Source organism: Mytilus californianus, unplaced genomic scaffold, assembly GCF_021869535.1.
Source record: "Mytilus californianus isolate M0D057914Y unplaced genomic scaffold, xbMytCali1.0.p SCAF_10, whole genome shotgun sequence".
Lineage (NCBI taxonomy): Eukaryota > Metazoa > Mollusca > Bivalvia > Mytilida > Mytilidae > Mytilus > Mytilus californianus.
In genome coordinates, this window is record NW_026262582.1 from 6,101,225 (window position 1) to 6,123,708 (window position 22,484).

Genomic DNA, 22,484 nt, shown 5'->3' on the forward strand with positions numbered 1-22,484 from the left:
TGGGTGTTAGGTTTTGGTTTGATTAGTTCTTCAGTGTTTGTATTAGGTTTTGGATTGATCAGCTCTTCAGTGTTTGTTTTACGTTTTGGTTTGATCAGCTCTTCGGTGTTTGTATTACGTTTTGGTTTCATCAGCTCTTCAGTGTTTGTATTAGGTTTTGGTTTGATCAGCTAGTCAGTGTTTGTATTAGGTTTTGGTTTGATCAGCTGTTCGAAGTTTGTTTTACGTTTTGGTTTGATCAGCTCTTCAGTGTTTGTATTAGGTTTTGGTTTGAACAACTCTTCAGTGTTTGAATTAGGTTTTGGTTTTATCAGGTCTTCGGTGGATGTATTAGGTTTTGGTTTGACCAGCTCTTCGGAGTTTGTATTAGGTTTTGGTTTGATCAACTCTTCAGTGTTTGTATTAGGTTTTAGTTTGGTCAACTCTTCAGTGTTTGTATTAGGTTTTGGTTTGATCAGCTCTTCAGTGTTTGTAATAGGTTTTGGGTTCGATCAGCACTTCAGTGTGTATTAGGTTTTGCTTCGATCAGCTCTTCAGTGTTTGTATTAGGTTTTGGTTTGATCAGCTCTTCAGTGTTTGTATTAGGTTTTGGTTTGATTAGCTCTTCAGTGTGTGTCTTAGGTTTTGGTTTGATCAGCTCTTCAGTGTGTGTATTAGGTTTTGGTTTGATCAGCTCTTCAGTGTTTGTATAACGTTTTGGATTAATCAGCTCTTCAGTGTTTGTATTAGGTTTTGGTTCGATCAGCTCTTCAGTGTTTGTATTAGGTTTTGGTTTGGTCAGCTCTTCAGTGTGTGTTAGGTTTTGGTTCGATCAGCTCCTCAGTGTTTGTATTCGGTTTTGGTTTGATCAGCTCTACAGTGTGTATTACGTTTTGGTTTGATCAGCTCTACAGTGTGTATTAGGTTTTGGTTTGATCAGCTCTTCAGTGGGTGTTAGGTTTTGGTTTGATTAGTTCTTCAGTGTTTGTATTAGGTTTTGGATTGATCAGCTCTTCAGTGTTTGTTTTACGTTTTGGTTTGATCAGCTCTTCGGTGTTTGTATTACGTTTTGGTTTCATCAGCTCTTCAGTGTTTGTATTAGGTTTTGGTTTGATCAGCTAGTCAGTGTTTGTATTAGGTTTTGGTTTGATCAGCTGTTCGAAGTTTGTTTTACGTTTTGGTTTGATCAGCTCTTCAGTGTTTGTATTAGGTTTTGGTTTGAACAACTCTTCAGTGTTTGAATTAGGTTTTGGTTTTATCAGGTCTTCGGTGGATGTATTAGGTTTTGGTTTGACCAGCTCTTCGGAGTTTGTATTAGGTTTTGGTTTGATCAACTCTTCAGTGTTTGTATTAGGTTTTAGTTTGGTCAACTCTTCAGTGTTTGTATTAGGTTTTGGTTTGATCAGCTCTTCAGTGTTTGTAATAGGTTTTGGGTTCGATCAGCACTTCAGTGTGTATTAGGTTTTGCTTCGATCAGCTCTTCAGTGTTTGTATTAGGTTTTGGTTTGATCAGCTCTTCAGTGTTTGTATTAGGTTTTGGTTTGATTAGCTCTTCAGTGTGTGTCTTAGGTTTTGGTTTGATCAGCTCTTCAGTGTGTGTATTAGGTTTTGGTTTGATCAGCTCTTCAGTGTTTGTATAACGTTTTGGTTTGATCAGCTCTTCAGTATTTGTATTAGGTTTTGGTTTGATCAGCTCTTCAGTGTTTGTATTAGGTTTTGGTTTGATCAGCTCTTCAGTGTGTGTATTAGGTTTTGGTTTGATCAGCTCTTCAGTGTTTGTATCAGGTTTTGGTTTGATCAGGTCTTCAGTGTGTGTTTTAGGTTTTGATTTGATCAGGTCTTCAGTGGGTGTATTAGGTTTTGGTTTGATCACCTCTTCGGTGTTTGTATTAGGTTTTGGTTTGATCAGCTCTTCAGTGTTTGTATAAGGTTTTGGTTTGGTCAACTCTTCAGTGTTTGTATTAGGTTTTGGTTTGATCAGCTCTTCAGTGTTTGTATTAGGTTTTGGTTTGATCAGCTCTTCAGTGTTTGTATTAGGTTTTGGTTTGATCAGCTCTTCAGTGTTTGTATTACGTTTTGGTTTGATCAGCTCTTCAGTGTTTGTATTACGTTTTGATTTGATCAGCTCTTCAGTGTTTGTATTAGGTTTGAGTTTGATCAGGTCTTCAGTGTGTGTATTAGGTTTCGGTTTGATCAGGTCTTCAGTGGGTGTATTAGGTTTTGATTTGATTAGCTCTTCGGTGTTTGTATTAGGTTGTGGTTTGATCAGCTCTTCGAAGTTTGTTTTACGTTTTGGTTTGATCAGCTCTTCAGTGTTTGTATTAGGTTTTGGTTTGATCAACTCTTCAGTGCTTGAATTAGGTTTTGGTTTGATCAGGTCTTCAGTGTGTGTATTAGGTTTTGGTTTGATCAGGTCTTCGGTGGATGTATTAGGTTTTGGTTTGACCAGCTCTTCTGAGTTTGTATTAGGTTTTGGTTTGATCAACTCTTCAGTGTTTGTATTAGGTTTTAGTTTGGTCAACTCTTCAGTGTTTGTATTAGGTTTTGGTTTGATCAGCTCTTCAGTGTTTGTAATAGGTTTTGGGTTCGATCAGCACTTCAGTGTGTATTAGGTTTTGCTTCGATCAGCTCTTCAGTGTTTGTATTAGGTTTTGGTTTGATCAGCTCTTCAGTGTTTGTATTAGGTTTTGGTTTGATTAGCTCTTCAGTGTGTGTCTTAGATTTTGGTTTGATCAGCTCTTCAGTGTGTGTATTAGGTTTTGGTTTGATCAGCTCTTCAGTGTTTGTATTAGGTTTGGTTTGATCAGCTCTTCAGTGTTTGTATTAGGTTTTGGTTTGATCAGCTCTTCAGTATTTGTATTAGGTTTTGGTTTGATCAGCTCTTCAGTGTGTGTATTAGGTTTTGGTTTGATCAGCTCTTCAGTGTTTGTATCAGGTTTTGGTTTGATCAGGTCTTCAGTGTGTGTTTTAGGTTTTGATTTGATCAGGTCTTCAGTGGGTGTATTAGGTTTTGGTTTGATCACCTCTTCGGTGTTTGTATTAGGTTTTGGTTTGATCAGCTCTTCAGTGTTTGTATAAGGTTTTGGTTTGGTCAACTCTTCAGTGTTTGTATTAGGTTTTGGTTTGATCAGCTCTTCAGTGTTTGTATTAGGTTTTGGTTTGATCAGCTCTTCAGTGTTTGTATTAGGTTTTGGTTTGATCAGTTCTTCAGTGTTTGTATTACGTTTTGGTTTGATCAGCTCTTCAGTGTTTGTATTACGTTTTGATTTGATCAGCTCTTCAGTGTTTGTATTAGGTTTTGGTTTGATCAGCTCTTCAGTGTTTGTATTACGTTTTGGTTTGATCAGCTCTTCAGTGTTTGTATTACGTTTTGATTTGATCAGCTCTTCAGTGTTTGTATTAGGTTTGAGTTTGATCAGGTCTTCAGTGTGTGTATTAGGTTTCGGTTTGATCAGGTCTTCAGTGGGTGTATTAGGTTTTGATTTGATTAGCTCTTCGGTGTTTGTATTAGGTTGTGGTTTGATCAGCTCTTCGAAGTTTGTTTTACGTTTTGGTTTGATCAGCACTTCAGTGTGTATTAGGTTTTGCTTCGATCAGCTCTTCAGTGTTTGTATTAGGTTTTGGTTTGATCAGCTCTTCAGTGTTTGTATTAGGTTTTGGTTTGATTAGCTCTTCAGTGTGTGTCTTAGGTTTTGGTTTGATCAGCTCGTCAGTGTGTGTATTAGGTTTTGGTTTGATCAGCTCTTCAGTGTTTGTATAACGTTTTGGTTTGATCAGCTCTTCAGTATTTGTATTAGGTTTTGGTTTGATCAGCTCTTCAGTGTTTGTATTAGGTTTTGGTTTGATCAGCTCTTCAGTGTGTGTATTAGGTTTTGGTTTGATCAGCTCTTCAGTGTTTGTATCAGGTTTTGGTTTGATCAGGTCTTCAGTGTGTGTTTTAGGTTTTGATTTGATCAGGTCTTCAGTGGGTGTATTAGGTTTTGGTTTGATCACCTCTTCGGTGTTTGTATTAGGTTTTGGTTTGATCAGCTCTTCAGTGTTTGTATAAGGTTTTGGTTTGGTCAACTCTTCAGTGTTTGTATTAGGTTTTGGTTTGATCAGCTCTTCAGTGTTTGTATTAGGTTTTGGTTTGATCAGCTCTTCAGTGTTTGTATTAGGTTTTGGTTTGATCAGCTCTTCAGTGTTTTTATTACGTTTTGGTTTGATCAGCTCTTCAGTGTTTGTATTACGTTTTGATTTGATCAGCTCTTCAGTGTTTGTATTAGGTTTGAGTTTGATCAGGTCTTCAGTGTGTGTATTAGGTTTCGGTTTGATCAGGTCTTCAGTGGGTGTATTAGGTTTTGATTTGATTAGCTCTTCGGTGTTTGTATTAGGTTGTGGTTTGATCAGCTCTTCGAAGTTTGTTTTACGTTTTGGTTTGATCAGCTCTTCAGTGTTTGTATTAGGTTTTGGTTTGATCAACTCTTCAGTGTTTAAATTAGGTTTTGGTTTGATCAGGTCTTCAGTGTGTGTATTAGGTTTTGGTTTGATCAGGTCTTCGGTGGATGTATTAGGTTTTGGTTTGACCAGCTCTTCTGAGTTTGTATTAGGTTTTGGTTTGATCAACTCTTCAGTGTTTGTATTAGGTTTTGGGTTCGATCAGCACTTCAGTGTGTATTAGGTTTTGCTTCGATCAGCTCTTCAGTGTTTGTATTAGGTTTTGGTTTGATCAGCTCTTCAGTGTTTGTATTAGGTTTTGGTTTGATTAGCTCTTCAGTGTGTGTCTTAGATTTTGGTTTGATCAGCTCTTCAGTGTGTGTATTAGGTTTTGGTTTGATCAGCTCTTCAGTGTTTGTATTAGGTTTGGTTTGATCAGCTCTTCAGTGTTTGTATTAGGTTTTGGTTTGATCAGCTCTTCAGTGTGTGTATTAGGTTTTGGTTTGATCAGCTCTTCAGTGTTTGTATCAGGTTTTGGTTTGATCAGGTCTTCAGTGTGTGTTTTAGGTTTTGATTTGATCAGGTCTTCAGTGGGTGTATTAGGTTTTGGTTTGATCACCTCTTCGGTGTTTGTATTAGGTTTTGGTTTGATCAGCTCTCAGTGTTTGTATAAGGTTTTGGTTTGGTCAACTCTTCAGTGTTTGTGTTAGGTTTTGGTTTGATCAGCTCTTCAGTGTTTGTATTAGGTTTTGGTTTGATCAGCTCTTCAGTGTTTGTATTAGGTTTTGGTTTGATCAGCTCTTCAGTGTTTGTATTACGTTTTGGTTTGATCAGCTCTTCAGTGTTTGTATTACGTTTTGATTTGATCAGCTCTTCAGTGTTTGTATTAGGTTTGAGTTTGATCAGGTCTTCAGTGTGTGTATTAGGTTTTGGTTTGATCAGGTCTTCAGTGGGTGTATTAGGTTTTGATTTGATTAGCTCTTCGGTGTTTGTATAAGTTTTTTTTATCAACTCTTCAGTGTTTGTATTAGGTTTTGGTTTGATCAACTCTTCAGTATTTGTATTAGTTTTTGGTTTGATCAGCTCTTCAGTGTTGGTATTAGGTTTTGGTTTGATCAGCTCTTCAGTGTTTGTATTAGGTTTTGGTTTGATCAGCTCTTCAGTGTTTGTATTAGGTTTTGGTTTGATCAGCTAGTCAGTGTTTGTATTAGGTTTTGGTTTGATCAACCCTTCAGTGTTTGTATTAGGTTTTAGTTTGATCACTTCTTGTGTGTTGTTTGTATTAGGTTTTGGTTTGATCAGTTCTTCAGTATTGTTTGTTTTAGGTTTTGAATTGATCAGCTCTACATTGTGTATTAGGTTTTGGATTGATTAGCTCTTCAGTGTTTGTATTAGGTTTTGGTTTGGTCAGCTCTTCAGTGTGTGTTAGGTTTTGGTTCGACCAGGTCTTCAGTGTTTGTATTCGGTTTTGGTTTGATCAGCTCTACAGTGTGTATTATGTTTTGGTTTGATCAGCTCTACAGTGTGTATTAGGTTTTGGTTTGATCAGCTTTTCAGTGGGTGTTAGGTTTTGGTTTTATCAGCTCTTCAGTGTTTTTTATTAGGTTTTGGTTTGATCAGCTCTTCAGTTGGTGTTAGGTTTTGGTTTGATTAACTCTTCAGTGTTTGTATTAGGTTTTGGATTGATCAGCTCTTCAGTGTTTGTATTACGTTTTGGTTTGATCAGCTCTTCAGTGTTTGTATTAGGTTTTGGTTTGATCAGCTCTTCAGTGTGTGTATTAGGTTTTGGTTTGATCAGCTCTTTAGTTTTTGTATTACGTTTTGGTTTGATCAGCTCTTCAGTGTTTGTATTAGGTTTGGTTTGATCAGGTCTTCAGTGTGTGTTTTGGGTTTTGGTTTGATCAGGTCTTCAGTGGGTGTATTAGGTTTCGGTTTGATCAGCTCTTCGGTGTTTGTATTAGGTTTTTGTTTGATCAGCTCTTCAGTGTTTGTATTAGGTTTTGGTTTGGTCAACTCTTCAGTGTTTGTATTAGTTTTTGGTTTGATCAGCTCTTCAGTGTGTGTATTAGGTTTTGGTTTGATCAGCTCTTTAGTTTTTGTATTACGTTTTGGTTTGATCAGCTCTTCAGTGTTTGTATTAGGTTTGGTTTGATCAGGTCTTCAGTGTGTGTTTTGGGTTTTGGTTTGATCAGGTCTTCAGTGGGTGTATTAGGTTTTGATTTGATCAGCTCTTCAGTCTTTGTATTACGTTTTGATTTGATCAGCTCTTCAGTGTTTGTATTAGGTTTTAGTTTGATCAGGTCTTCAGTGTGTGTATTAGGTTTTGGTTCGATCAGCTCTTCAGTGTTGTTTGTATCAGGTTTTAGTTTGATCAGCTCTTCAGTGTGTGTACTAGATTTTGGTTTGATCAGCTCTTCAGTGTTTTTATTAGGTTTTGGTTCGATCAGCTCTTCAGTGTTGTTTGTATTAGGTTTTGGTTTGATCAGCTCTTCAGTGTTTGTATTAGGTTTTGGATTTTCAAAAATTCAAAGTTACGAAAGAAGTTAAAACTTTGATAGATATCTATAAAATTTACTCAACCACGGGAATTACTTTCCTTTTGTTGGATTTTGAATACAAAGTTAAACATCCGCGATAAAACGAAGCGACAGTTTTCGTTCATTTTAGCAGGAATGTAATTTGCTTTCTTTGCATGTGGAATGAAATGGAAATGGACCAGCTTGTGCCTTCCAGTCATATCAAGGAGGACCAAAATCTGCCATTGACCATATTAAACATTTTCAAATAACCAAATCTCTGGTGAAGAGATCTTTAATTTTCAGATTATAATATAAAAATAAGCAGATATGGTATGATTGCCAATGAGACAAATCTCCACAAAGAGACCAAATGACTTACAATCAGATTAAAATTCAAATCTATATCAACTCGCATGCTCGTATATATATGAGGATAACGAAATCAGAGGTATATATTTTAACTAGATTGAATGACATAGAAATTAACAACTATAGGTCACCGTACGGCCTTCAACAATGAGCAAAACGCATACCGCATAGTTAAGCGCCTAATCAATGCACAATAAGCATATTAGATGTTCGTTTGCCTTATCGAGCAATATAAAGTCTTCAACTACAAACGTCGATCTTACTAATCAAATGCGTATACTATGGACTAAAGCTGTACATAATGGTGCTATAGCTGATTATACCTTACTAATCAAAGGCAAATATCATGGACTAAAGCTGTACAGAATGTGCTAAAGCTGATTATTCCTTTGCAATTCACAATTCTTATAGATTATCACAACAACAACTGCTACTCTGGCAATATTGAAAAATACTATAGAGAAATAGCGAATGCTATTTTTGATAGCCGACGTCAGGAGCCAGTAATTCAGTGGTTGTCGTTTGTTGCTGTATTTCATATTTGTTTTTAGTTTATTGTTTTGTTCATAAATCAGGCCGTTGGTTTTAGACAATTGTCAAACGTATAGTGAAATCTGAGGATTTAGATTCTCATCTGCAAAAAGCGAAGTACTCAAATTTTGACCTTTGATATCTGCTACAATAGTGAGTCATCGAAACATTACGAAGTGGTAATTCCCATAGAAACCTCAATCAAATATTTTGGAATTATATTGAATACTGAATTTCAGAGTACATGTACATATAGAATTTAAATGCATTTTGAATTTTGCGTGCAATTTCGTAATTTTTAATGAAATCCGGAATACACCCATCTTTCCTGGATCAATTAACGTGTTCCAAGATAGTATTTCAGGTGTGTTATTTAAAAGCATTGTTTGCTTGTGAACTTTGGTAAGGACTATCAAAATGTAAGAACGTTCTCACAAATATATTTGCAAAATGATTCAAGGACTTTCTGCATGCGATAAATGTTGACAGCTTTACTATGATGTTATTGAACATATCATTTTTATGTGCGATCATCTATCAGACTTGAGAGTGAAGTTTGGTCTTCTGATACGGAATACGTTCTGGATAATGATAACAGCATGTATTTCTCAAAACCTTGTAGGGGGCCTCGGTGGCTAATAAATAAAAAAGCAATCCATGGACAATCACTAGCCAGTCAACACTGAGGTTGTGAGTTCGAACCCCTCTCGTGCGGGTGCACTCGACTCCAATCTTAGTTGACTAGGATTGTCAGTTTTCCTATCGAAGGTCCTTGGTTTTCTCCGGGCACTCCGGCTTCCTCCACCAATAAAAACTGGCCGCCACGAAATAGCCCAAAAGTGGTGCTTAAAAGTGGCGTTAAAAACACCAAAAATCTAAATCAAATCAAATCAAAACCTTGTATAACACATGCTCGTGGAAGTGCAGTGTTTTCTATAACAGTTAACTAACCATCAGAAATATTATCATTTATTCACATGTGACATTCAACTGATACAATCACTCTAATTTATATGTGACACTTAACTCATTCAATCACTAATGTTTTGTCTAATATGTAACTATGTATTGTATAAGATTGTTTACTTGCAAAATCTTCGATTTGAAGGAAATAAAGTTAATAAAACATCGCTGAAGAGACATTAATTGTCGAAATGCGCAGCTCGTGCAATAAAATTGGTACCGTTCATTTTATATGATAATTCAAATTTAATATAAAGAAAAGTTGAAAATGTTTTATATACTTGAATGGCTAAGTTTTAGTACAAAAAAAACGTGTACATAGACTTTCTTATAAAGAAAATCTTTCATTTTATCAAAATCTTCAGAAATGTATTGCAATTATTTCTTTGTCTTCCCGTATTCTAATTCGCCGACAGCTTTTCCCTTTGCAGTGTCCTAACTAATGTTAACCATGACACCTTTCGTTAGAACTTCGACATTCGTACAGCGCAAGTGCGAGGGACAAAAACGAGCTGAATGAAAAGGTAAACAAGCGTAGAAAAAAATACAGTATTAACCGATTGGTTAAATTGGCATTTTAACCAATTAAACCATGTTTAACTAAAACAAAACCTATTAATATCAAACATTTGTAGATTAACACAAAATTAAATTTGATTAAAAGATTTTGAAATGAGAAAAACCCATACTGTATAGTCGGCTATAAAAGGCCCCGACATGAAAAATATGAAACAATTCAATTGAGAAAACTAACGGCCTAATTTATAACAAAACAATTAACGAAAAACAAATATGAAAGAACGTCTAACAACGACAACTACTGAACTACAGGCTCCTGACTTAGGACAGGCACATAAAGAATGTGGAAGGGTTAAATTTGTTTTAGAGCATTTTGCTTTTCCCGTTGGTTCTTCATTGTCCATTGATTGCTTTTTTATTTATTAGCCTCCGAAGGGAAACAGCTCATACAAATTTCTAGTTACAGTGCCAATTACGGAATTGTTCTATTTGAATATTCTTTCAAATAAAATCAAGTTCACAAAAACGCTCATTTCGGCAGTTCAAGTCTCGAAAATAATGGATCAGAGGGCAAACAATGAAGTATAACACTAGTTTCCGTGGTAACAACACGAGATACCGAAATAACCCCCACCAGGTGTACACGATCGAGACCAAAAGTTTTGGAAGCCGAAATTGTAAAGATGTGAGAGCATAAACATAAAAAAAACTATATGAGATAACCAAAACACATCTATGGTCAACTTTGCAAAACTTGCACTCTTGATTTTCATCTAAGTAAATCGCAATTCATTTACTGAATTTTCAAATAGTTATCAAAGGTTCCAGGATTATAATTTAATACGCCAGACGCGCGTTTCGTCTACATAAGACTCACCAGTGACGCTCAGATCAAAATAGTTATAAAGCCAAACAAGTACAAAGTTGAAGAGCATTGAGGACCCAAAATTCCAAAATGTTGTTCCAAATACGGCTAAGGAAATCTATTCATGGGATAAGAAAATCCTTAGTTTTTCGAAAAATTCAAAGTTTTGTAATAGGAAATTTATAAAAAAGACCATATGATTGATATTCATGCCAACACCGAAGTGCTGACTACTTGGCTGGTGATACCCTCGGAGACGAAACGTCCACCCGCAGTGGCATCGACCCAGTGGTGTAAATAGTTATCAAAAAACAAAACAAAAAACAAAACAAAAAACAAAACAAAAAATAAAACAAAAAACAAAACAAAACAAAAACAAAAACAAAAACAATGTATCATTTAACTCATATCAGTATCGAAGTACTGGCAACTGGGTTGATGGTACTTTCGATGACTAATACGTTCACCAGCAATGGTACCAGTTTAGTAACATAAGATTCTGCTTTATACGTGCACTGACTTGTGTTTCTTGATTAACTTTCATTAGGTACGATAGAGATAAAATATTTGAAAATTCAGAAATATGTAAAACGTTTGAGAGCCAATAGCTAGGGTTTAAATAGCACAACCAAAAACCGTATGTCAATTTATCATGAAGGAGTTGCAACTGGTACCTTAGTTTGAGTACACTTACATTAGTATTATTTAATGTATGCCAATATGAAGGCATTTGTTACTGGGCGGATAGTACCATCGTGGACGTATAATCCACAAGCAACGATAACGACCCAATGGTAGTTAACTGAGATTATTTATAAAACGTTAAATACGTTGATGTATAATTTCAAATGGACTTCTCAATTTGGTCAATGCAATTTTCAAATCAAACACTTATATTTCAAAAATGTGTAGGATACTCTGATATTATATGTAGTTGTTTACTTCACATGATGGTGACACAGGGGTAATTTAGTGCAAACGGTTTTGCTTTTTTTTACGCCTTTCGCTCATTATTCACCGTGATTCGTGCAAACTTGTGAAACAGCAACGTGCATGCTTTTATCTATTTATTTTTTTGTTCATTGTGAAAGGGCCATTTTATTTCCCGTTCGTTTGTCCACATACCCTTTTTTGCGACTCTCTTCAATCATTTTCAATATGAGCCCCAGATTTTCTTTGAAATAGTAGGGGCCTCGGTGGCCAAGTGGTCTAAGTAGTCGAATTTAAAGATAAAAATAAGCTATCGAACTACTGTATCACTAGCCTGTCAATACTGATGTTGTGAGTTCGAATCCAGTAAGTGGCAGGTGCATTCGACTCCAATCGTAATTGAGTTTGATCGTCAGTTTTCCTGGGTTAAAGGTTCTCTCTGGGCACGCCGGCTTCCTGCACTAATAAAGCCTAATAAAGTTCCAAAAACTGACCGCCACGAAATAACACTATAGTGCTTACGGTGGCGTTAAATCAATCAATCAATCGTTCAATCAATCTTTGACATATAAGAAAACCTCAGCAAAGCATCTGCAAGCTGTTATTATAGGAATCGTTGATATTTAGTGTTTTGTAATTAAAATAAGTATTTGACAAAACATGCTGGCAAATATCACTTAAGAGTTGAACTAAGTCAATACAACTAGATGAAAAGTAAATAATTGACCACCAAAACTGCTAACATCGACTGTTGTTTATTTGAATTTTGAAAAATGCGATGTTGATATATTTGTTATTTTACAAATTGGTTGCTTTAATTAAACATTCATTATCAGTATCCAATTATTTCAATGTATGACACTGTTATGTTATTGAATAGCGTGTTGTTTTTGTGTATCTAACTATCTTTTTTATCAATTAAGCTACGCCGCGCTGTTTACATTAAAACCAAACTAAAGTAGTGTAAACGGAAATAAAGAGTAGGTTATACAATGGTTTTTACTTTTTTATTTTAATTTATCATGTTGATTAAGTGCGCACGGAAGTATAAATTGGGGCTTTCAAAATGCTTAAAGCACTACAAACATGTTCGAATTGTATAAGTAATGTTTTCCTAATCTATATTCTCTTTCATCAACTTTGTACTTGCCTAGGTTCAAATGTAAATGTCCTATTGGTACAGCTGTACGCTTGTGAGTATAAATATAGAATGTATCCAGGATTAAACTTGTCTAAAAAATTCTTTCTGATGAGGTAAAAACAAGAGGCTCCCAAGATTTGCCATTTTGCCATTTTTATATTTATGTCTACCTTTAGTGCTCTCAGTTATGTTTGCTGATTTGTAAAACTTGTTACAATTCAAAATTTCGAGATACTATAGTATTTTTACAAAAATGCAATAAATTGATATCAATCATTATTTCTTATGCAGCAAGAATCCTGCAATCTGATTGGTTTATTACCTGGGTGTGAATAACACCACACCCGTGTTTACCCGGGGATAAAATTTTGCCAAAATTTCTAAAAATAAAAATTTTGCCGAAATTACTACTGCAAAAAAAAAAAAGAACTTAAAAAAAAAGGGGGTCAAAATTGGAAAAAAATATTTGAAAAGATTCCATTTTTTTCCCCAACACGTAAAAACTTAAGAAATTTGACAACTTCTTGAAAATAAGTAAAAGTTTTTAAAACGTTAATATTTGACAATGCGCAGCAACATCGGTGTTGAAAAAGATGTAATGGAATTTCTTCTTAAATATTCTTCAATTTTACATCCCGAAATAAAAATGAGTTAAGAAATAAATTCGTTAATTTGGTGTAATCAGGGGTGTACAGAATTTTGCACCGGTGTGAAAAATTCATACACCCTACAGATTTTTACACCGGTTTGAAAAAATCATACATCATCAAGGCTCAGGGTGTATGAATTTTTCACACCAGCGTATAATTGAGTAGGGTGTATGAACTTTCAAGGCTCAGGGTGTATACATTTTTCACACCGGTGTAAAATTATGTAGGGTGTATGAATTTTTCACACCGCTGTAAAATTCTGTAAACCACTGATTACATCAAGATAACTTATATCATTCAGGAGAAATAACTCATATAAGGAGTCAGTAGACAACTTCGGTCATGCATATATGTGTATTTATCTTATTATGCTGAACATTTTTCTATTTGCTGTTTTACTATTTATTATAGTGTCTGCACAAAATAAGGGTAAAATCATCTTTCAATTGCAATCATTCCTCGGAAGGGTCAATTGACCAATTTGACCATATTAACTTATTTGTAGAGCTTATATTGCAGGACATTTTCGCCATTAGTTGTTGCTATCTATCTATTAATGTATCTACATTAAAATCATAAAATAGTTATTCAGGGCAATAACGCCTATCAGAAGTTAGTTGACAATTTGTGTCATGTTGACAAAAGCAACAACTCCCACAAGGGTTCAGTTGGCGATTTCTGTAAATAGATCTTATTGTTCTGGTCACTTTTGTTGATTAAAATTTCTCTCTTGGATACTTACGTAAAACACTAACTAAATGTTATATTGTGTGCCTAATAATTACGTTAATCATAGTGTCTCGATTTAATAACCCGTTTAATAATCACAAATATAATATTGACTGCATTTATCTAATTTAAAATGAAAATATTTACAAACGGTCCGTAAGCAAACAACAACCAATCAATGATCGTTTAGTAATTACTTTGTAATCATTGTGTAAGTTGTAATATCAAAAGCGTTTATGATTCATACAAGTATAACATAGATATAAGAAGATAACTTTTTGTCAATTAGCGTGAATGACGTCATTGAACAATAGTTTCTTACTGTGACGTAATAACATGAGCATTGTGACATATGATAAAAGAGAGGCAAAAGATACCAGAGGGACATTCAAACTCAGTCGAAAATAAACTGACAACGCCATGGCTAAAAAAGAAAAAGACAAACAGACAAACAGACAAACAGACAAACAATAGTACACAAAACACAACATATAAAACTAAAGACTGAGCAACACGAACCTAACCAAAAACTGGGGGATCTCAGGTGCTACTGAAGGATAAGCAGATCCTGCTCACATGTGGCACCCGTCGTGTTGCTCATGTTAGTACAAACCCGGTAATAAGTCTAATTCGGTAGGTTACATTCGGGAAAGGGGGGACGGGATTGTAATTACGATATTAGGAACATATCCGCTATCATCTGTGAAACGGATATTCCATAACGGTCAACCAACTTGTGATGTCGTCCGTAAAACTTACGAAGGGATGCTTTCAACTTCACCACTTGGAACTCTAGGTTTAATAGTTTTCTTGTGAGCAGCAACCCTCTATCCTATCAAGGAAATCATGATAAGAAACACAAACCCTGGAATATCGTATCAACCGGGAGATATATAATCCGTATGCAGGCGCTGCTGAAATGTTGCTACATAGAAATGGAAAGTTCACAATAGGGAAATTGAAATCATCTATTAAGTCGAAAAGTTTTGTTTGCCGACCCTCAATTTGTTGTCAATTTCTAGATGTAAGTCAAGATGTGAGGCAGACTTAACTGTATCTGTTGTATCCTTTATCTCAAGTTCGATGGGATAGATGCGTTCAACGTAGTCACCAAATTTTGAATTATTTAGTTAGAGAACATCATCTATATAGCGGAAAGTAAAGTTCAAGGATGCTTCTAACTTAATTTTCTTTCTTCCTAAGAAGTTCCTGTATGGAGTCAGCCTCATATGAAGGAACAAGTCGGTAAGAAGAGGGGCACAGTTTGTTCCCATGGGAATGCCGATTGTTTGTTGAAAAACACGTCCTTCAAACGTAACAAATGTGTTGTCAATCAAGAAATTAAGTATCTTGATAATGTCAGTTTCAGAAAATTGTTTGTTGGAATCAGAGTGATTTTTTACAAAGTAGGATTTATCACTCCCTAACTAAGACAAGATACTTGTATCTACGTTGGCCATTCTTTTTTATGACACAAAGCAGGACCAACTCTTCAATTTTTCTTTAGTTTGGAATGGGGAATACTTGTGTAAAGTGTAGAAAAGTCAAATGTTTTAATCCTATTGCAAGATGAAAGAGTCTTAGATTGTATGTACTCTAAAAGATCTTTGGATTTTTTAGAATCCACATCTTATTCACGCCACCTCTAGAATAGATAGTTGCACAATAACTTTGAATCCCGGCTTTGATTGCTGATAAAATTGATGTTAATAATTTAGAAAGAGGTTTCGTGGAGCAAATATACACTCAGTTGTCTATAAGGACATTTATGTAGTTTAGGTATCCAATACAGTGATGGAAGATCCAGTTCTTCATCTTTGGTGAAATTCAAAAGGAACATAGAACAGACCTATGATTATCCAACATTTCCTCTTTAGTAAGTGTCGTGGGGGTATATGTTGAGTTTCCATGTGAATTATCAATACCTAATTCATTTATCAAGCAGTTTATGTAATATGATTTACACACAAAAACGATGTTGTATATGGCTTTATCTGCGGGGACAACAACATATTTGTCATGGAGGTAGGACAAGTGTTTTGCAACATTTGGATTTTTAAAGATTGGTGTAGCATGAGTATTAATAGACCCATTCAGTTTCTCAATTCTGATTTGTATCAATTACCGGTATCCTTTTTGTCGTAAAGCTTATATATATATATATATATATATATATATATATATATATATAAGATAAAGCCTGTGACAAAACAAAATACAAATTATAACATATACAACAAATCTTATAACAATCAGTTAATCAAGAGTCCCTTGTCCTCAGTTCCATTGAGTGTTTTAGAAAGGAACCTATACTGTGTACCTGTTGAAAATTTGTTAGATTGAGTATATATTGTAGTGGGTTTTTTTTTTTGTTAGTGAAACTCATGAAGTCAATATTTTGAGAAAAAATTTCAGAGAAGTAATTTTTTTTATTTATTTCGCAATGAAAGAAGAAATGAAATTCATCATATACAGATATAAGAAGATGTGGTATGAGTGCCAATAAGACAACTCTCCTTCCAAGTCAAAATTTATAAAAGTAAACCATTATAGGTCACAGTACGGTCTTCAACACGAAGCCTTGGCTCACACCGAACAGTAAGCTATAAAGGGCCCCAAAAATTACTAGTGTAAACCCATTCAAACAGGAAAACCAACGGTCTAATCTATATAAAAAACGAGAAACGAGAAACACTTATGAACCACATCAACAAACGACAACTACTGAACATCAGATTCCTGACTTAGGACAGGTGCAAACAAATGCAGCGGGTTTAAACGTTTTAATGGTGCCAAACCTTCACCCTTTTTCTGAAACAATAGTGTAACATCACAACATAGAAAGACACACTATAAAATATCAACTGAAATAGCTTAACTCAATCAAATGACATATTAACACCATTGAACATACACTGAACAAATAAATTTGACCTATGATACAATGTAAATACAAAATAAATAAACTAAGGAAAGAATAATAAAAGTAACATGTTATATCGGTATGAAATATGAAAGAAGTGAAAATTTATAGTAATACCAAACACTTATCAAAGCTGGTATATAGACCAGATATAACCCTGAATAAGTAAACATTAGATAACAAAAAAGCATTACAAATCGTATCAACAGGTCAAATTAACAAGAACGTACGATTTGAGAGTACTCGCAGTTACTGACAGCTAGATAAAAGCCAAAAACAATAAAATAATTATGCGAAAACACATTCCAGGGATTTAGTATTATCATGGACAGTCAAAGAAGACATGACTTGTGCAATGCAAACAAAAATGTATCGACATGTATATACACCCAAGCAAGCAAAATTTGTAGAATAGATGATGATCCAACTCACGAGCCTTTCCCGATCGAATCACTTGACCATTCAGGTTAATTTTTCATTTTGTGTGAGAATAATTTCTAGTATATGAGGGTCTGGATGAGGTTTACAGAAAAATTAGATATTTAAAATGGTGCTAAAATATAAAAGAAAGGGAAATCAAATTATGGACAAAAAGTATAAAAATAAATATTTGAAGACCCCCATTCAAACCCTCATATATAACCGGTAACGTCTAAAACTAAAATATCGTTGTGTATTGACATTTCCCCCTTCGTGCATGTATTATAGTGCACGCATAGTATTTCAATTGTACACAGAGTTTCATTGTCATTGATACCAATTAAAATAAAATATACTAATATTAATCAACATGCACAGAACATAATTTGTATGTTGTTCCCAAGTTTTATTCTCTATTTTAAATTTATAGTTTTTCACTAGCAGAGAATTATAAATATTTGAAGGAGTCATTAATTCCAGCGACATATATAGTAGATTTCTGTTAGTTCCTTATACATATGTCGGTTTTTATATAAAGTTTTCAACCAACTACTGTTTTCTTTTCGGAAAAAACGTATATGTTTCCGTTAGTACTTCACCGGTTGTCACTTTCACAATGGGAAAAAGTTCAAAACCATGTAAGAATTTGAAGACCTTCCAAGAAATATCAGGGCAAAACACAACCAATAAAAGTGCCGTGGTGCACTTTACGTGTAGCATGTGTTCATTTCCTAGTTTTATCAAGAAATGGTGCTAGCGTGATGTCTGGTAATGTTTCTGGTATTAAAACCTGCATACAGCTAATCCAACCAAGAGCATATTATCATCATCACAGAGCGCCTGTTTTGAATCTTGTTGTTGCGTCCACTTGTAAAGCGCTAGCTGAGATCCGTTATTTGTTTGATTCTGTTAGTCAGCTGACATGGTTTCTTAGTGGTGGATTTACAGCTGTATTGTTGACTTGCTGTGTCATTAAAGTATACCCCATACCCATCTCCTTTTATTCGTAAAGAATTTAAAATCTGAAACGTTCACTGAAAGGATTCAATTTGAAAAAGTGGTAAATGTTTTTGAGCACATTTGAACATTGAAAATGATAAAGGTACCTGTAATCAACTAATAAATCTATAGTATAACTTAGTGTAAGTCATATCAACATTATTATGATAAAGTAAACTAAAACAACAGCTAATATTTTTAATAGATTCTTCTTGTTCAAATTGCAAAATTGCAAAACTTCAACAGCCTGTCTCGGTAATAATAAAAGGCAAGCTATGCCACTGCTTAGGAAACGGTCATTATAATACAATTTCTGTAACGTTAATTTTTGTGGGATAACACAAGAGAATGAAGGATCTAAAAATCTGATAGCAATTCTACAAATACAAGACGGTTATTCCCTAATACGTAATAAAGTTACAAACTTAACATATGACTTACAAAACGGTTTCACCTGTCAAATTTCAAATAAATACACATTTTTAACCACAGTAAAAAAAAAATTATTTCAGTTCCGATTTTGATGAAATATTCATATGCAAGCTGATTCAGCATTTCAATGTTATAATCAAACGATACCTTGTGTGGGCTAGACTGACTCGCAGAATTGGATTTTTGAATTGCTAGTTCACAAGGTAACAGTCCACAGGAAGACATGGTTGAACCCAACCAGGATACATCATTTTGACTGACTGCCAACGGTCTTTGCCTTCACTTCGACACACAGTGCTTTTGGTGGACTGCAAAGTAACTAATACCGAATTCATTGTCTTTGGTTTAACCCGACGACGAATCGAACCGACGTTCTCTCTTATTCGAAGCTAGTACGCTACCTCGGGGACACCGAAATGAGTTTGATACTACTTAGTGATAAAAGGGGGTCGTAATGGGGGTACCTTCATGACAAATAACGGTAAGAAAGCTTGCCAACTGACGTTAACGGTAACTTTTGATGCATGACGATAAAATATACATTTTCTTTATGACGATAACACAAATCGACTGATTTTGATAAATCACGTGAAATTCTGTCCAAAAATAACGGTAAAAGGTAATTATTTGAGACCTCTAACGAATCACGATAAGGATATGTTAACGAATCACGGTAAAATTTTAATCAATTTGACGCTAACGGTAGCCGAAAAATGGTTGTTTGACACCTGACGGTAAAAAGCATTCCTACCCTCATAAAATGTCATTGAGGATCACTATGACATGTTAATGTATGTCAGTCAATTTAAACATATCACAGAATCTGCAATTATATCAACATGATTGTAGTTGATAAAAAGGTAACTTTGTAGTGTCAAAAGTACCAATACTGTTAGCATCATCTTTACGACCCAATCGTATACGAAATGGGTCACGGTTTTCAGAGTTATAAATTTATCTAGGTGTTAGCATTTGGCTAATGAAATCTGTATTTATTATCAGAATTTTTTTTTCTATAAGAATATATTCCATTACTCATTAATTCAAGTTATTGTTAAAATATTGCTGCGATATCAATGATAGTGCAAATATTGTCAATTTGCATTGTATTATGAGCATAAAAGTGTGACTCTAGCTGTTGTATTAAAGCATTTAAAAGTAGTATGTGAATCTAAATGGTGCACATTATACCTAGTCTATCTTCCATGAATACTAGTAGTTAAGATAACATCGAGAGCATTTAGACTGTATCTATCAATGGTTTTTGTCGAGTTTAATTAAGTTGTTGTGTGTTTAGAATTTTGAAGTTCAGCTTGTAAAATCTTATGCACTATATATTTTTAACATTTGTTTGTTATAAGCATGTTTTTGACATTCATGAATAAAAGGATGACAGTAATGTTCCAATGTTTATGTTTGCAGCCAGGTGTATAAATATTCCGATAAAAAGTACAATTCTGTTCAAGATATATGTTTTACGATGGGATCCACTTCGTTTCAATGTTTTTGTTTTAGTCAGATGTATAAATATTCCAAGAAACAGCTGCGCCATGAGGGCATGATACGCACATCGCTTTTTCAACGAATAAAGTTTCATAACTCCTCAATGTCATATCAGTAATTTATATACAAAAAATAGAAAGCGAACTTATGTCAATATATATAAACAATTCACTAAAGTTTCATGAAAATGTAAACGGTAAACGGGCGAATAATAAAAATTACAATTTTTTGCATAACTGTTTTTATGACAGAATCCACTTGTAGGATAGAATCTGCTTTCACTTCTAGACCATCGGAGTTATAAGCCCCAGTTTTGAAGTTCTTCGTGAATGTTGATTAGTGGCTGAAATATCTATTAATACATGTGTGGTGATTTATGGTTGACATCTACATGTATACATGTGTGGTGATTTGTGGTTGACATCTACATGTATACATGTGTGGTGATTTATGGTTGACATCTACATGTATACATGTGTGGTGATTTGTGGTTGACATCTTCATGTATACATGTGTGATGATTTGTGGTTGACATCTACATGTATACATGTGTGGTGATTTGTGGTTAACATCTACATGTATACATGTGTGGTGATTTGTGGTTGACATCTACATGTATACATGTGTGTTGATTAGTGGCTGACATCTACATGTATACATGTGTGGTGATTTGTGGATTTTAATCTACATGTATACATGTGTGGTGATCAGTGACTGACATCTACATGTATACATCTTTGTTGATTAGTGGTTAACATCTACATGTATACATGTGTGTTGATTAGTGGCTGATATCTATATGTATACATGTGTGTTGATTAGTGGTTGACATCTACATGTATACATGTGTGGTGATAAGTGACTGACATCTACATTATACATGTGTGGTGATTAGTGGTTGACATCTACATGTATACATGTGTGTTGATTAATGGTTGACATCTTCATGTATACATGTGTGTTGATTAGTGGTTGACCTCTACATGTATACATGTGTGTTAATTAGTGGTTGACATCTACATGTATGCATGTGTGTTGATTATTGATTGACATCTTTATGTAAACATGTGTGTTGATTAGTGGTTGACATCTCTATGTATACATGTGTGGTGATTAGTGACTGACATCTACATGTGTATATGTGTGGTGATTTGTGGGCTGTCTTTATTTTGTTGGTCATAGTATTTATGTTGGGTTTTTGAATATCCTGTTTTGATCCTCTACCTTTTTTGTTAGATTGATATTACTATTGCGGACAATCTAATTGAAATATATATCTCTGATTTCGTTACCCCCGTATTATATATACGATAACGCAAGTTAAAATAAAGATATGAATTTTAATCAGATTGTATTGAGGACACATTGTCATGTCGGTCTTCTTTAACTTAGTATACGGTATAGATTTTGATCACCTCGAAGGCCATACGATGACCCAGAATTGTTTACATCCTCGTCCGTATGTCTCTGGTGGATAGTTGTATCATTGAAAATCATACCACATCTCCTAATTGTTATATAACGTGACAGTCATAACTAGCTGATGGCCTTGTCCAAAGTATCTGAATATCTTGGTTAAGATATCATGAGTTAGATAATTATACCATTGAACCGAACTTATGTTGTGAGAGAATGCATGGTTGTGCTGGAAAGGAAAACAGTATTTAATGAAAAAGTATTCAATCTCACTATTTTTAATATGTACCACTTTTGATAAGTATTAAATATGACGATAATTTTCACTTCTGAACTCGTACTCTGAACAACAAATTCATTTTGTAAAAAATGTTTACTTCCGTATTCCTAACAACAAAATTATTATATTTAAATTTACCTGTGTACGTTGTTTTATTACTGTAACGTCTATGTTATATAGACACCTACGTTTTAATATTGTATCATAGATCAAACTTATTCGTTCAGTGTATGTTTACTTGTTTTTGTTTAAATGTCTTTTAGATCGAGTTCGGCCATTTCAATTGATATTTTATAGTGGGTCTTTTTATGTTGTAATGTTACACTACTGTCTCAGGTTAGGGTGAAGGTTGGCGCCTGTTCAAACGTTTAAACCCGCTGCATTTTTATACACCTGTCCTAAGTCAGGAGCCTGTTATTCAGTGGTTGTCGTTTGTTGGTGTGGTTCATAGGTATTTCTCGTTTCTCGTTTTTTTATATAGATTAGACCGTTGGTTTTCCTGTTGGAATTGTTTTACACTAGTCATTTTGGGGCCCTTTATAACTTGCTGTTCGGTGTGAGTCAAGGCTCCGTGTTGAAGGCCGTACTTTGACCTAATATAATAGTTAACTTTTTATACATTGTGACCTGGATGGAAAGTTGTCTCATTGGCACTCATACCACATCTTCTTATTTATATTAAGCATTTAGTAGGATATAAAGTATAAAACAATCATGCAACACAATAACAGCAACTGATGAAATTTAAAAAAGAAACATCATATACCTGTTGGTATCGTGATCTCTGTTTACTACTACTACCGTCACTTATTTAATCGTATTTCATCGAAACCCTCATCCTCCCCCCCCCCCCCCCCCCCCCCCCCCCCCCCCAAAAAAAATACTATACACAAAATGTGT